The sequence below is a fragment of the Ursus americanus genome, chromosome 10, assembly GCF_024610735.1.
Source record: "Ursus americanus isolate L20-20 chromosome 10, mUrsAme1.1.p, whole genome shotgun sequence".
Classification (NCBI taxonomy): domain Eukaryota; kingdom Metazoa; phylum Chordata; class Mammalia; order Carnivora; family Ursidae; genus Ursus; species Ursus americanus.
Genome location: NC_142136.1, coordinates 18308202 through 18324301, shown reverse-complemented (window position 1 = coordinate 18324301; position 16100 = coordinate 18308202). Strand labels below are relative to the sequence as shown.

The 16100-nt window shown below is 37.8% G+C and overlaps 1 long non-coding RNA gene across 1 annotated transcript in view; it reads left to right on the top strand.

Moving 5' to 3' along the window:
• The window catches only part of LOC123801100 (uncharacterized), a 33746-nt gene extending 19591 nt beyond the window's left edge, over positions 1 to 14155 (top strand). Inside the window, exons 4-6 of the long non-coding RNA XR_006782106.2 lie at positions 12275 to 12503; positions 13623 to 13738; positions 13875 to 14155. This is a non-coding gene — a long non-coding RNA (uncharacterized LOC123801100). The remainder of the gene's footprint in view (positions 1 to 12274; positions 12504 to 13622; positions 13739 to 13874) is intronic.
• The last annotated feature ends 1945 nt before the right edge of the window (positions 14156 to 16100 follow it).

The following is a 16100-nucleotide window of genomic DNA, read 5'->3' as shown; positions in this document are numbered from 1 at the left end:
AATGGCTAAAATTAACAACACAGGAAACAACAGCTGTCTGCAAGGATGCAGAGTTAGCTAAAAATAGAGCTACCCTATGATCTAGCAATTGCACTACTAGGTATTTACCTGAAGCATACAAAAATACTGCTTTGAGGGGTTACGTGCACTCTGGTGGTTATAGAAACATCAACAATAGCCAAATTATGGAAAGAGTTTATATGAATGGATAAAGAAGATGTGTGTACACACACACACACACACACACACTGGAATATTATTCAGCCATAAAAAAGGATGAAATCTTGCTGTTTGCAATGATGTGGGTAGAGCTAGAGAGTATTATGCTAAGCAAAATAGGTCAGTCAGAGAGAGACAAATATATGATTTCACTCATGTGGAACTTAAGAAACGTAACAGATGAACATGGGAAAAGAGAATGAGAGGCAAACCATAAAGCAGACTTTTAACTATAGAGAACAAACTGAGGGTTGCTGGAGGGGGGTGGGGAGGGATGGGTTAAATGGGTGATGGGTAAGGAGGGCACTTGGGATGAACACCAGGATTTGTATGTAAGTGATGAATCACTATAATCCTACACGTGAAACTATTACACTGTATGTTAACTAACAGGAATTTAAATAAAAACTTGGAAGAAAAAAAGCACATACATACTGAAATCCATTGCATTCCCCTTGGGCAGAAAGAGATACATAGCACAGAGCCAAGATGAGACATTGTCTGTGTGTTCTCTAAAGCTGGTCAGTTTGTGTAGATCTCCTTGCCTCACAAGTGGCTGGAATATGAAGTGTCATCAAGGAGATTTAAAATGGTGCACAGGAGATGTCCAACAGCACGCCCTTTGCACCAGTCAGATCTGCTTGTGTCCTGCATTAATCTCAATCCATTGTAGAGTTCCTGTAAAATTATGACTTGCCACAATCTCAGCACACTTAACGTGACAGGATTACTGAAATAAGTTGCAGTCCTATTACTGCTGCTGGTCCTGCCTCTGTTTTTGATATTTATCATTTCTTTCTTCCACCACATTTTCTAGATTTCTTGATCTTGTCTCTAGGCTTGCATTTCGGCTGATCTTGGTTGCTTGCTTGGTGGAATTATCCAAGCCTTCACCCCTAAAAAGTCTGACCCCTTACTTTATCATATTTGGGCTGTGGTTGGTATAATTGCCCATTCATCATGATCAATGAGCATAAAAGCCACAGACACCCTAGTGCATTCCCTGGGCTCAGTATACACTCTTCACTCACCTCATTTTGTACCAGCAACTCTAGCTCATAGTGATCAAGATAAATTACATTCACCATTACAATAACATCCCCTCCCCAGCTTGTCCCCTGCATTAAGAAGCCTAAAGTTACTGGGGCTTGAAAGAGGTATTCTTTTCTCATTCTGGTGCCCACCTGGCAGGCTCTTCTCCATTGTCCATCTCCTTCAGCATATAATGGTCAGCAGCATCCAGAAGTAATAGTTCCATCGGGCAGTGGAATACCTAGGGCAAGACCCTCCCCATGAATTATTATCCCTAACATATCAGGGGTGGATTTCTGGTAAATTCTACTGGCTCAATCCCACAGTGACTTCTCTGCCATTCAGTGAGCCATGATGACACTTTTAACAAGGTCTAGATCTCAGTCTTTTGGGGGGACTTCTTCCTTAGAGCTCTATCTCAGCCATAGGGATGGTAGCTGTTCCTTATATCTGCTATTCCTATATTCTTTGGGCTTCTCTTTACTTCTTACTAGCCAATTCCTCATTCTTCCAAACCCCTGTTTAGTTAGTGATTCTTGATATTTTTTTAGATGTGATTTATTTATTTTTAAGGTAAACTCTACACCCAACACAGGGCTCACACTCACCACCTCAATATCAAGAGTCACATGCTCTACCAACTGAGCCAGCCAGGCACCCCAGTGATTCTTGATATTAAACTCTTGTCCAAATTACTGCATGTTTTCTCTCTCCTAATTGGACCCAGACTTATATAAACTGATACCAGAGTAGATAATGAAAAGAATGAATCTCCTAGGGGTAAAGCCAGTGGCCATTGGGAGCAGTGGACAAATGTGTTCCTTCTAGAAGTCAGAACCAGAGCCTAACCAAAGAATTTATTTTATCTCCTAAAAAGGAAGTCTTCTCAATTCCTGCTGAATAGAATATCCTAGTGATTGTGGTGTTTCCCATTTTTTGTCTTTGGAATGGTTGTTTTGATTGAAGCTCTTCATCCTACTTCATCATTTGTTGTTGCAAATTTTTATTTAAATTCTAGTTAGTTAATATATAGTGTAATATTGGTTTCAGGAGTAAAATTGAGTGATTCATCCCTTACAGATAACACCCAGTGCTCAGCACAACAAGTCCCCTCCTTAACACCCATCACATATTTAGCCCCTCCCCCGCCCACCTCCCTCCATCACCCCTCAGTTTGTTCTCTATAGTTAACAGTCTCTTATGGTTTGCTTCCCTCTCTTTTTTTTTTCCTTCCCATACGTTCATCTGATTTGTTTCCTAAATTACACATATGAGTGAGATCATATGGTATTTGTCTTTCTCTGACTGACTTATTTTGCTTAGCATAATAGTCTCTAGCGCCATCCATGTTGTTGCAAATGGCAAGAGTTCATTCTTTTTGATGGCTGAGTAATATTCTGTTATAGTATAAATTTTTGTTCATCAGTCGATGGATGCTTGAGCTCTTTTCATAGTTTGGCTGTTGTTGATAATGCTGCTATAAACATCATGGTGCATGTGCCCCTTTGAATCTGTATTTGTATAGCCTTTGTGTAAATACATAGTAGTGCAATACTTCATCATTTTGTACTGAGATGTATGGGAGTACAAGTAACTTGTCTATGAGATAGTGAATTGCTAGACCTTGAGATCGACTTCCAGATCAGGTGGACGGAAATAAACATCACTAGGAGATGCTAGATTTTGAAATGGGAACAATAACCAGATGAACTATCAGCTACATTCTTTGGGGAGGCCTGTACTTTCTGTATGGGAAGATTGGTGCATGTGGATACTTCGGCCCTAACGGCCAAAGGCAAGACTGCTGTTTCCCAATATTCTTTGCCCATTTTCCTTTTAAGGATAAAACTCCTTGAGTTTGTGGTGAGTACTTGCCCAACCAGAGACTATATTTTTCAGACTCCTTTGTAAATGAGTAACGGTAGGTTCTTGACAATGGGATGTAAAGGGAAAGCGTACATGTGACTTCCCAGTCTTGCTCTTGACATAATTAGGTGTATGCTCCTCTCTCTCTCTCTCTCTCTCTCTCTCTTTTTTTTTTTTTTTTTTTTTTTGCCTGGGTCTTGACTAAGGACACAGTCTGCTGAGCTAGTTTTGAATATGCAGTCCAGGGGTTCTCCTGCTTGCCCTGCTTTTCTGCTCACTCTGGACTGATATTTGAGAGAAAAAGAAGATTATTTTTCTTGCTTTGTTTTTGTGAGCTAATGCATTATCGGTCTCTTTGTTACATCAGCTTAGTCTGTTCCCTAACAGAGTCTTCTCACACTCCTTTCAAATTAAGTATTTTATTTTTCTTCTGTCTGTCATGGAACATTTACAGTATTTCTTTCCCTTGAGTCTACCCTCCCCCCATTTTTTTGCAGAGAAGAGTTTGCAGAAATCTTTGGCTTCATCTCATTATTCTTTACTGTCACTGCCTGCAGGCAGAGTCCATAATGTAAATGTAAAATTGTGTTCAGCATAAGTTCCCTTGAGTATGTAATTATAACGCATCCCAGGGTGCACCTAAATAAGAAAGCTCTGTTGCTCCAGCCCAAGATTGCTTTCGGTGTCAGTCACATAGTGCGGTGTAGACAGAGGCAATAGCTGGACTAACACTAAATGAGGCAGACCACAATAGAAAACATTGTGCATTTGCATTGCTGATAATCTGGGGGAAGACTCAGAAAATATGCCCTAAGCATGGAATGGGAGAATTCTCCTTCTAATTTTGTAGGTGTGCAAAATATCTCATAACCAAATAGCATTTTTGCTCATTGTCAAAAGTACTAAGTGACTTATTTCTGTTTATACTGGACACAAGTGTTGATTAATAAAATCTATCAGTATGTTCTATTATCAAGTCACAAATACTGATCAAAGTGTAAATATTAAGTTGCTATATAATTTATAACAGCTAAATATATAAACATGAAAATCCTTTAATATACATAAGTAATACACTAAAATGTGTTTTTAAAATACATATTTATATATACAAAAACATACAGTATAAGCAATATAAGTAAGTGATGATTGTTGATGGTCAGCTATTTTACTAACTAAATTAAAATGTACTTATTTCAAAACTTAAACTCCTATGAAGCAGAGTTTCATACACAAATAATTTTATAATTTATTTATGATTTCATAATTTATTTACTTCATAAATAAATAGATTATTCTGATTGGATTTTATTTTATTTTTATTTTTTTTAATATTTTATTTATTTATTCGACAGAGATAGAGACAGCCAGTGAGAGAGGGAACACAAGCAGGGGGAGTGGGAGAGGAAGAAGCAGGCTCATAGTGGAGGAGCCTGATTGGATTTTAAACGCATCATAGCACTCAGAGAAATTCAGATCCAGAGCCTTTATGTAGGAGAATGTAGTTTGTGAATCATTTAGTAGAATATTCAAGTAATCAAAAATAAATGCTTTCAATTTCTTTAATTTAATTGCTGACATTAACTTGATGCCTTTGAAAATATATGTTGGAAAAGTAAAGGAAGACAATTAATTTTAGAACTGGAAATCAAATAGAGGTGTAAAAAGTTTAGAAACAGTGCAGTATTTCCCAAATTTTAACATTTTTTAACCACTCTCCCAATTTTTGGTATGTCTGTATAACGTTTAAAATAATATTTACCTAATCATTTTATTTCACTCCATTTCATTCCTACTTAAATATGTTTAATTTTTAAAAACCAGCATTATGGTTTTACCTGCCATAAATATTACACTCAACACATAATATTATTTTCTAACTATCTACTTAAGTGAAAAACACTCTTAGGTTTGTTATCTAAAGTCATCTCACATAACCCACATACCACATTTTGGTTAATAATTGATGTAGCATTGCAGTATATAAAATTCTTCTCGTATTCGGGGGCTAAGGAAAATACCGAAGTCTACTATACTTAAAATTCTCATTGTGGCAGAAGTGTGTCCACGTTCTGATCACCCAATATTAGTGGTAATGCTAAGTATGTCTCTTTTTTCAGCTATCAAGCAAACAAATAAAACTTAGAACACAGTTTATACTGAAGTATGACTTGGAACACTATGAGGCATGTGCTGTTATTAATAAGGGTAACTTCACTGTCTAAATAAGCTTCTCGGGCTTCACATTCATCATAGTTAAAGAGATAAAGGCAGATGGCAAGGGCTGGCAATGAATTGTGTCTCTAAAATTTACTATGTTCAATAGCAAATATGTTATTTAAAAAAAAACGTTTTTTATGTCCAACTTCTCAGGAATGCTAAGTGGTTCAAAACAATTGAATAGTATGCTTTACAATTACCTTTGGGTTAAGAAAGTAATTGTCAGCATAACACTGAACAGTATTTTAGGTTTGGGGGATTATGTTTTTGCATATCTGTAAATTGCCAGTTTGTAAGCAAGAACTCTCCAAAATTCAAGTTCTATTTATTGGTAATAAATAAAGCAATAAAAAGGCAGATTATTTTACAAAATACAATTCACCCTTTCAATGACTATGACACATCTTACTATAGAGTAGTGGATTCAGATTTGGAGACCAAAATTTATGACAGGATTTTTCTATCATCCAATGTATATACGGTTACAGACAAAAGTGCTTGCTGGAGTAAAGCTTCAACCTCATGCAAGCCCTGTATCAAAACGTGCTTGGTAAGCTGGGACACTATACGTGCTTTTGGACTAAAGCTGAGTTATGAAACGCCCATACTGTGTAAGCTACTCCAGTTGTTCAGAGTAGACTGGAGAGTCCTAACATGACCATGTGGAGCAGGTCTGCGCACATGAGCCCTCCGTGTTCCATCAACCCCATGCTGTCCCAGGGTGCAGGAGGGGATGGTTCAGGCCACCTTTGGAGATGTAGTCCTCTTCTATTGCTGTGTAACAGATCCCCACAAATTTAGCAGTTATAACAACATCCATTTATTAGCTCACGTTCCGATAGGTCAGAAGTCCAGGCACAGCATGGCTGGCTTGTACTCGGGCTAAAATCAGGGAGTTAGCTAGCCGTGTTCTCATGTGGAGGTCAGGTGCTTTTCCTAGCTCGTCCTTGTTATTGACAGGAGGCGTCACTGACTTTGCTGTGGTAGCACTAATAGCCCGGTTTCCCTGCTTGCCGTCATTGGGAGCAGTTCTAAACTCCTAGAGGCTGCTCCCAGTTCCTGAGCATGAGGTCCCCCCCATCTCAGCAATGGAGAACTGCCCTTTCAATCTCTCCACTTGCTCTTCTTTTTTTTTTTTTTTTTCCACTTGCTCTTCTGTGAGCAGCCACAGGAAAATTTTCTACTTTTGAGGAGCTCATATGATTGGGTCAGGCCTCCCAAGATAATCCTCCCACCTCAAGGTTAATGGTGTCATATGTCATACCTAATCACAGAATTAAAACACAGTAAATTTTCAGTCTTGGGGATTATGCAGGGTGTGTAGACCAGAGACAGAATATTGGGGAACATCTTAGAATCCTGCCTACCGCAGAGGTTTTTGTCACTTTCAGCTTGACACATTTCTTTGGCTTGCATCCTCACACTCAAGATTTTTTCTTTCTTTCCCCAAAAGAAACTCAGAAAAACTAAAATTGTCACTAAATTAGTCTACATGAAATAAAATATACATGAAAGATGTGTATTCCTGAGCTTTCAAACATGTTTCAAGGTGACACCATACAAGCTCAGATGCTGTTCCTCATTTCAGTGCAAATGTCGCTGCAGCCAAACCATCGCTTTATGGTGAAGCACTTCTGTGACGCTATGGTAGCTGACAATATGGTTTATACTCATGAGGATGTTGTGTTAATTCAATATGATTTCTTTCTAACTAATGTCAGACCTACTGTGTAAGCAAATGACAGGTTTATTTCAGTACTAATGCTAATTTATTTATTCATGATGGCTTTTTTTCCTACAAATTAAGTGTATTTCTTAGCCTCTATGAGATTAGTATGCAAATAGTGAAAATTTTAAGTAATTATTGGTGATTCGTTTGTGTCTACTCATCCTGAAATGCCTTAACTCCCCCTCCATATTGATTATTAATTGGATTTCTACAGTATCTAATTCTCAACTAAAAGCTTTGATTTATCAAAGTATAGATGAAAAGGCACTTATGAAGAACACAAATAAATCTGATTTGGAGGTGGTCGCTTAAACATTAAAATTTATTACTAAATATCAAATGGCAATTTTCAAAGCAGGATAGAAACAAATGATAAAAAATAAAATAGGCAATGCATGGTATGGTGTCATGGAAAGAATAATAAAAGAGTCAGATACTGGATAAGCTGCTTAATTAACTTATCTTAGTTTCAGTTTTTTCAAAATAAGAGCAGGGTGATTCTCCAACTTTATTGAATTGTGAGAATTGAATGATTTATGAAGTCTATTGCTGGTAATAAATGTTCAGTAAACACTTCCTTTCTCTGAACGTGAATAAGCTAATTTAATAAATCAGCTTATTTTAATAAACTTTACAATGGGAGAAGTCACAATTTAGATAAAGAACACTCCACAGACTTAATTCAATTTGTAAAAATTAGTAGATTCAGTTGCTATAATTGAAATAGTCAGAATAACAGTAGCTTAAATAATACTTAAGTACTTTTAAGAATTTGAAACAAAGGACTTTTTTTAAAAAAAGATTTTCTTTATTTATTTGACACAGAGAGAGACAGCCAGCGAGAGAGGGAACACAAGCAGGGGGAGTGGGAGAGGAAGAAGCAGGCTCCCAGCGGAGGAACCTGATGTGGGGCTTGATCCCAGAATGCCGGAATCATGCCCTGAGCTGAAGGCAGAGGATTAACGACTAAGCCACCCAGGCACCCCATGAAACAAAGGACATTTAATAGTGGAATTAGTTAGATGGTGGAATCGTTGAGAGAAGTCAAATGGATGATGTGTCAACTCAGAGATGAGCAAAAGCAGGGCGTACCATCTCCCTACACCAGGAGAACAAAGGAAGAATGAAGTGTCCCTGCTAGGGAATGGGATTATGAAGGAAAGGCAGCTAGAGATGCCACACAACGCACAGGGAGAAATATCCTGGTTTCTTCCTTCTAACAAAAGGCAGATCACATGGGAACATGGGAAAGAGCCTATGATGTTTGAGAAGAATAAGAAGGCAATGAGCGTATCTGAGGGCAAGCAGACCGTGGACTAGTACTCTAACTGGTGAAAGTAAGAGAAATGTAATTGACCAGCAACCCAGATTTTAGGTAATTCAAGAGAAGCTTGGATCCTGAAAATACTGTGATGATTATTTCTCTTAATTGTGTTTTCTCAGAGCTTCAGAACCACTACTAACAAACAAACAAACAAAAAAAAAAGAGAGAGAGAGAGCGAGCTGTTAAAGATAGAGACTTACTCCCTAAACCCCTTTCAGGTAAGACTGTAGTGGGGGCAGCCAGTGGCTGCAAGACTGACAGTCTGAGGAACGATACTCAGGAGGATGGGCCTTGCTGTTCCTGGCCTCAAGACATGGTGTAAGGTGTGGGACCACTATTCGTTGTTTCACTTTTGCTCCTTTTCCAAATGTGGGACTTCCGCCTGTCTTCATTGTTGTAAATTGATATTTTGGGGTATGGAAGAGTGTGTTTTCCGAAGATGATCACAATAATATGTATCCCATCCTTCAAGCTTTTATTATGGTGTGGTGTTGACACATGTTCATTGAGATGTGGGGCGGGGGGGGCGTCTGTGTTTTCTCTCTTTGAATCTGGGAGAGCCTGTGACCGTGGAAAAAGTGACACTGTGACTTTTAAGGCTGCACATAAAAAGAATATAACTGCTGCCTGGACCACTTGATACTCACCCTGAGAACCAAATCACCATACTTTGAGGAAGCTAAGTACCCTTATGAGAATCAACACGTCCGTATCCCAGCCACTGTCTCACCTGCGAGTCGACATCAACCAAATGTTAATAACTGAGTCTTCAAGCCCTTTCAGCTTGAAAGGTGCAGAGATGACATGCCCCCACCCAGCCCTTCCGAATTGCAGGCTTATGAACAAAATAAATGCCATTGTTTTAAACCATGAAGTTTGGGAGTGGTTTGTGACTCAACAATAGATAATCAGAACATAAGGTGATTAAACTTATAATTTAGTCAAGTGTTGCCAGACGTGACAAAGCACCTTGGACTAAGAAGAGTATGCTTCTTAAGAGCTCCTGGACATGCCATTTTACGCAGTAGCTGGATTTGATTTTGTGTTCTCTGCCTCTGGGGAAGTGTAAGTGCATTTTCAGTTATAAGTGGGATAATTGTATTTACTCTATGAGGCAGAGGAAATGTGGGAATTGTTTGTGCATGTCTAATATGATGTTATAACTGGATCTTTCCTGTCTCCATTTTGACAGAGGCACCAGTGATCAACATCAGATTACCTAAATGACAGCCTCCAACTTCATATTGATTCATTCAACACAGAATGCCTACTACATGCCACTTGTTATTCTGGGCGCTGGGGAGGAAGCAGTGAACAAAGCAGTTAAAATTTTCTGCCAACATGAAGCTTACATATGGAGAATTAGAAAGGAGCCATCTCTAAAAACCTGTTCCTTAGGGAATATAAAAAGGAGTCAGGGTGTAGTACAAGGAATTTGGACAAGAGATTTTATTGGAGAGAGTTGTTGGCACGTGTGTTAATCAGGAGAGGCTAAGTTATGTTACAATAACAAATACGCGCAGAAGAACAGAGGTGGGACGTGTAGGATGTCGTGAATCTTGTCCAATAAGGGCCAGAAAATGTCAGCAGAGAAAGAATGAAGATGAACATACGTAGGCCTAAGGGTATGGAACAAAATGGTAGAAGATCGTCTGGAGGAGTCATCTACCTGACTGGATCAAGGGCAGTGTAAGAGAGTGTGTTAAGGAATCTCTGAAGAGAGAAAGGGCGGGATCAGAGAACAGAAGGATGCACCCCTTGTTCCCTCTACGCCCCTTCTCCCTTCCCCATGGCATAGCTCCAGACAGAGCAGATCCACGCTTGGGAAAAAAGAGTGTTCATGCTAAATCAAGTTTGAGATTTGGTTTAATATTTTGTACTGGGTGTCTAATTTTTAAATTGAAATTGTGTTTACTACTAAGGGTAACTGAAGCACTTTTAAGTTTTGCAAGTGAATGACCACAAAAGTTATGGACCTGTCCAAATAGTCTTTCAAGGTAAGGGAAGATTACCTGAACTAAGTTTTCAAGCCAAGGTAAGGGACAGAACTTAATTGTCCCTGTGATCACAATCCTTATGTCATGCTCGTTCAACACACCCAGTTCACACCTATGGGGTAAAGGGCATGTTTTTCCTAGATAGACAACGGATAGATCTCCACTTCTACTACTCTGTTACTGGTAAGACAGTTCCATTTCCTTATGGGGAGTGAGTTAAGTGGGGATCATTCCACCTATCTGTAACCATAAAAGGGGACACCTGTCCCAGTCTCAGGGAGAATGATGAGTAGCACGAGAAGCATTTGACCCAAAAGTCCATGGGATTCTACTTTCATAACTTCAGGGTAAGGGCTGCAGCTTTCTGTTGGGATTACTAATCCGTGGGTGGCCAGTTTTACCACAGTGTGGAAAGAGAGAGGGAGTAAGAGCAAATGAGTACAAGACTACTTCACTATATCATTTTAATCCCAGACTCAGCTTTACCATGAAAAATCTCACTTATTAAAGCAACTAAACTTCAGTTTTTACTTAAGCTAGTCTGAGTTATCTCTTGCAACACAGTTTTCACCAACACCTGTACTATATTCGAAGAAGAACCAATATATATGCCTCATCTCTGTAGTATGTCTATAAAATAGTGCTTCTTAGTCTTTATGGGTCTTGGGGCCTTTGAAATCTAATGAAATCCAAGGACTTCCCATGTTTACACATTAGCCCAATTAACTATATTAGAAAGTGACTTTCTTCTTACAGATGACAAAACAACATAAAGAATTATATCTTCCTCACATTTTTTCAAATACTGAAAATGAGTAAAGTATCAAATAAGGTAAAAAGTTTATTCAAGGAGAAGGCTGCACTGCTTGGCTGGAATGCAAACTTGACACAGGAGTGGTTTTTGATTCATTCTTCTTTGGCAAGTCAGGAACACTTGCTGCTCTCTACCTACGAACATGCAGAAGACATCTTCAGTGTGGTGCTCACAGGTGTCTGCAGATTTCTTCTCAGAGTGAAAATTTCAAGACTCTGTCATTTTCTTCCATAGCCTGAAGAATTTTCTCCAGAGACAGACCATCTACAAGGTTGCTTTCAGTATCTCTTTCCAGAGTGGCAACTTGTACCTAACTATAAGTGTTTTTTTGTTTTGTTTTGTTTTTTCCCATCAGTATCTACAATGTCATGTCAAGGCCTTCAGTCAAAGAATTTACCTTATTCACGTGGCTGGAAATATCTGCCAAATGACCCAGTTCATGAGTCAACTCTTCCCTGTCAAACTGAGTTGGAATTTGGATTGGTTATATCCTCCCAATAGTAAAGCTTTTATAAAAGGTTTATTTAAGTATGTGAAGCCTTGTCTTTTGGAAAATCAGCAATCACATACTACATTCCTTGTTATGACAAAACCTCTTGAAGGTAGCAATTCAAGGCGCCATTTTAGTTGTCAACTGATCTCAAACACACCAATGTAGAAAACTATGATCTTGCAGCCTGGTGACGTTTGGCACTTTCTCACTCACCCACAAAACTAGACGAGTTCCAACTATGCATACTAACCTCCTCTGGGAGTAGCAGGATGTTTCTTCTAGTTCAATTTTCTTTGGCAAAATCATAATCTTGAAGATAATGATACCAAGTTAGTAATTCTCTTTTGATGATATCTGTGAATGCCATGAACAAGAACCAGGAGCTGCCTGGTTTCATTCTATTGTAAGTTGAAGGAAAAAGAACAATAACTAACATTAATTAAATTTAAATTTATCCAAATAAATGTTGGTGTTAGAACTTGTTTTGATTATGCTTAAGTACATACATACAAAATGCTGACTAAATTCGGCTAAACCATTTTATTTTATTTTTTTAAGATTTTATTTATTTATTTGACAGAGAGACAGCCAGCCAGCGAGAGAGGGAACACAAGCAGAGGGAGCGGGAGAGGAAGAAGCGGGCTTCTAGCGGAGCATGGAGCCCGACACTGGGCTCGATCCCAGGACCCTGGAACCAAGCCCTGAGCCAAAGGCAGATGCTTAATTACTGAGCCACCAAGGCGCCCCTTGGCTAAACCATTTTAATAACATTATCTAATAATGTTAAGAGGACGATGCTTTTAAATCAGGTATTTTGAAAGATAAATGCAATATATATAGTGCATATATATATATTACATATATATTGCATATATATATTCACATATATATGTATATATATTTTTCTTTTAGCCTCTTGTACTTCCTTATTATTTTACAGGCAAATCAAATTACTATATTTTTATCTTCTTTCTTTTTGTTTCCATTTCCTGGAACATCTTTCTCTCCATTTGTCCAAGTTATATTTATTCTTTAAATCTCTCACAGGTCCCTTCCCTTCAATGATAACTTTCCCGCTGCATCAAGACTTCTTTGAACCCATTGGCATTCATTATAAGGCTTAACACCCACTCTTACTCTGTAATTTTCATTCCCATGTCACATGTCAGTCTTCCCTACACAATTAGTGTATAGTTTCCATTAGGGTAGAAATCATATCTCTACCACTTCTATATAACACTAAACAGAGTGGTTATCTTTTCTACCTGCAACATATACTTTAATACTTTATTGTTTTTCTGTTTGAAAGTATATTGATGATAAATATTATATGTTAGAAAGCTTTTACACATGTTAGTTACCCATAAATGTCTAGAGTTATTTTTTCTAAGAATAATTCTTAGTGTAAAATTACATCATAAACAGCACATTTTCAAATGAGACAGTTTCAAAAGTATGCATTTAAAAGATAATAGAAAAAAAACTTTGAGATGGTATCAAGTTTTAAATATACTAAATGAATTTGAATATAGACCATTACCAAGAAACTGATAGTTCTAAGAAACTTTCTGAGGAAAGATTTATTTATCGTATAATTCAGGTCAGAATTAGAAAACCTAAAATATTAAATTGCTAAGAAGGTTGACTGACTCCACAAAGGAAAAGAGAAGATCACACACTAGTCTTAAAATCACAGAAAATCCCTTTAAACATCAAAATTATTCGGTTTGCCTAAAGATATGTATGCCTCAAAATAAGGACAGCTTAAGTTTCCGAACAGTTTTCATGTTTCTCCTCAAATGGCCTGCGAAGCCAGGCTTCCTCTTTTTGTAATGCATCTTCCTCTAAAGCCATCACCAGGATAAATATGCCATGTTTCATTTTGATGTTCTCCAAGCACAGTGACAGGGATTTTTTCTTTTTTTCAGATGTCACCACATTTCTAAGGTTCATTTTGCTTGTAAAAAATAAGATTAGTGCTTGGCAGTTATATGTGGATGACAACGAGGATTTTCAGGGTTCTCTTTGGCCACAAGCATCACAGGTAAGAGCCATGGCCTGCCCTTCTTTGTAGAAGACAAACTGGATGGACTGAGATTCCATGATTGGATCTAGGCCCTAGAGTTGGGCATTTGAAGGTTTAAGTTTGCTAAATTGACAGTTTTGCCTCTGTTACTTAGCCTCAGGCAGAAGCCATGGACCTCCTTATTCGTCAGGCCAAGCAAGCCTGGAAAACTTTGCACCAAACCAGCCGGAGGCACTCTGGGACTTTGGTGGAGCCAAGGGGGTACATCAGGCCTCGTGGCCATAGAGCGAGGCCATCTGGTCCTGAATGAAGCACCCACCGGCCCTGGGAAAACTGATACTAGCCGTAACTTTCATTAGCAACACTCCTGCATGCCAAAAGCCCCTGCAGAACCGTAGTATTCATTCTACTCTGTCGTTACAGGTAACTTTTTAAAATCACAAAAATATTCTCAAACGTATAAGCATGTTTTTAAATATATATATATATATATATATATATATATATATATATATATATATAATCTGCTTTATTTTGTTACAGGAAAGATTTATTATTTTCTGATTTCTGCCAATTAAAATTTTCAAACAGCATAATTATATGTGACTCATCAATGTTTTTTTGAAATCTCTTCATCTGCATACAGTTTTCTATATACTTTCAGTATTTTTTTCTTGAACGATTTCCATTTATTTTCCCATTAGAATTTACTGAAATGCGAGCCACTATATTTTTGCTGGATGAACTAACCATATCAGTTTAAAATAGAAATCATACATATTGTGTATATATTATTTAAAACACTTTTTCCTTCATAGACTTGTGTTTCTCGCAGACGTTCACTTCTCGGTCCATGGAGGTTTGAGTGAGCTGGGTATTGCCACTTTTGAACAGTTGGTGGCTCCAGTGCTTTGCAACTGTCCTGTAAGCGTGGCACCAAAGTAAGACAGCTCTCTTTCACTGCTCAGTGCAGAATTTGAAAACAAAAGTGCATTTAAGTAAATGTGGTGCATTTAATCAGAAACAAAAAGTTGTCTCAGGTATGAATTCAGAAGAAAAGTCTTAATCCTAGCATATGATTCAGACTATGTAATATAATGCGAATATGTATTAGTATATTCCCTAAGTACACTTAAAGGATCAAAAGCGTTCTACTAGAAATATAATGTAAGCTGTCTATGTAATTTTAAGTTTTCTAGCAGCTACATTTTTAAAAAGAATGAAAAGAAATGGGTGAAATTAATATTAATAATATATTTTATTTAATCCACTATATCCAGAATATTATCATTTCAACATGTAATTAATATAAACTTTACTGAGATATTTTGCATGCTTTTTTTTTCCCTTCAACACTCAATGTCTATTTTATACTTAGAGCACATCTCAATGCGGACTAGTTACATTTCAAGAGCTCAATGGCTGCACGTGGCTAGTGGCTATTGTGCTGGTGAGTTCAGGTCTAACGTAACTAAGGGTAGCCCTTCTATTCAGATTTGATGCATTCTATAGATATCAGGTAGAAATTAATTTTTGTAAATGAAATTCTGTAAAGACAATCTCATTTTTGCATTAATTTTGGTCCTAAGATTGGCGCTTTTTTCCTACAGAAAATCATCTAGGAGACCTAGCTTACAGTTTTGCTGAGGTAGGAATGAAGCACGTGGCTTAGCTAGCAGTATACGAGTTTGTGTCACTGACACTTCTAGAGGCGGCATTACCAAAGGATTTTTAGATTTCTCCGGAGCCATTGGTCCCTTAACATTTTAGACAGATTATAACACTTCCCCCATGCCTCACTGTGATCTGGTTCTCCCCTTCCATATTTCCAGAATTTAGCTTGCCACATTCTTTTATCTGGCATTTGCAAAGTCTACTCAGACTGCATTGTGTTTCCCTTCCCAGGCTGCTATTATCATCCGGAATGTGAAGAGCATGGCCTCTTGAGTCAAATCCACTGATTTGAGTCCCGGCTCCACCACTAATTGGTTGGGTGATCTCGGGCCAATTATATACTCCTTGTGCTTCAGTTGACATCTAAAAACTGCAGAAAATTTTAATACCTGGTTCATGAGTTCTAGTGAAGATTAACAAGGTATGTCAATACCAGACATCTAACACACAATAAACATCAGCTTGCGTATGTCTTAGCTCAATACTTCGATCCTGTAAAACGTATTGGTGTTCTCTTATCAATCCTGTACCATTTAACAACATAAAATAACTTGACACTAGACCTTTATTATTTTTTTTTTTATTGTAGACGGAGGAATTTCATTGGAGGATGCCTCCTATTGACACAGATAAGTCAATAAAATAAAGGTCTAGGTTAGTTGTCCTCATTCAGATCAACAGATAGTAGCTTCTGAATATTTCACAA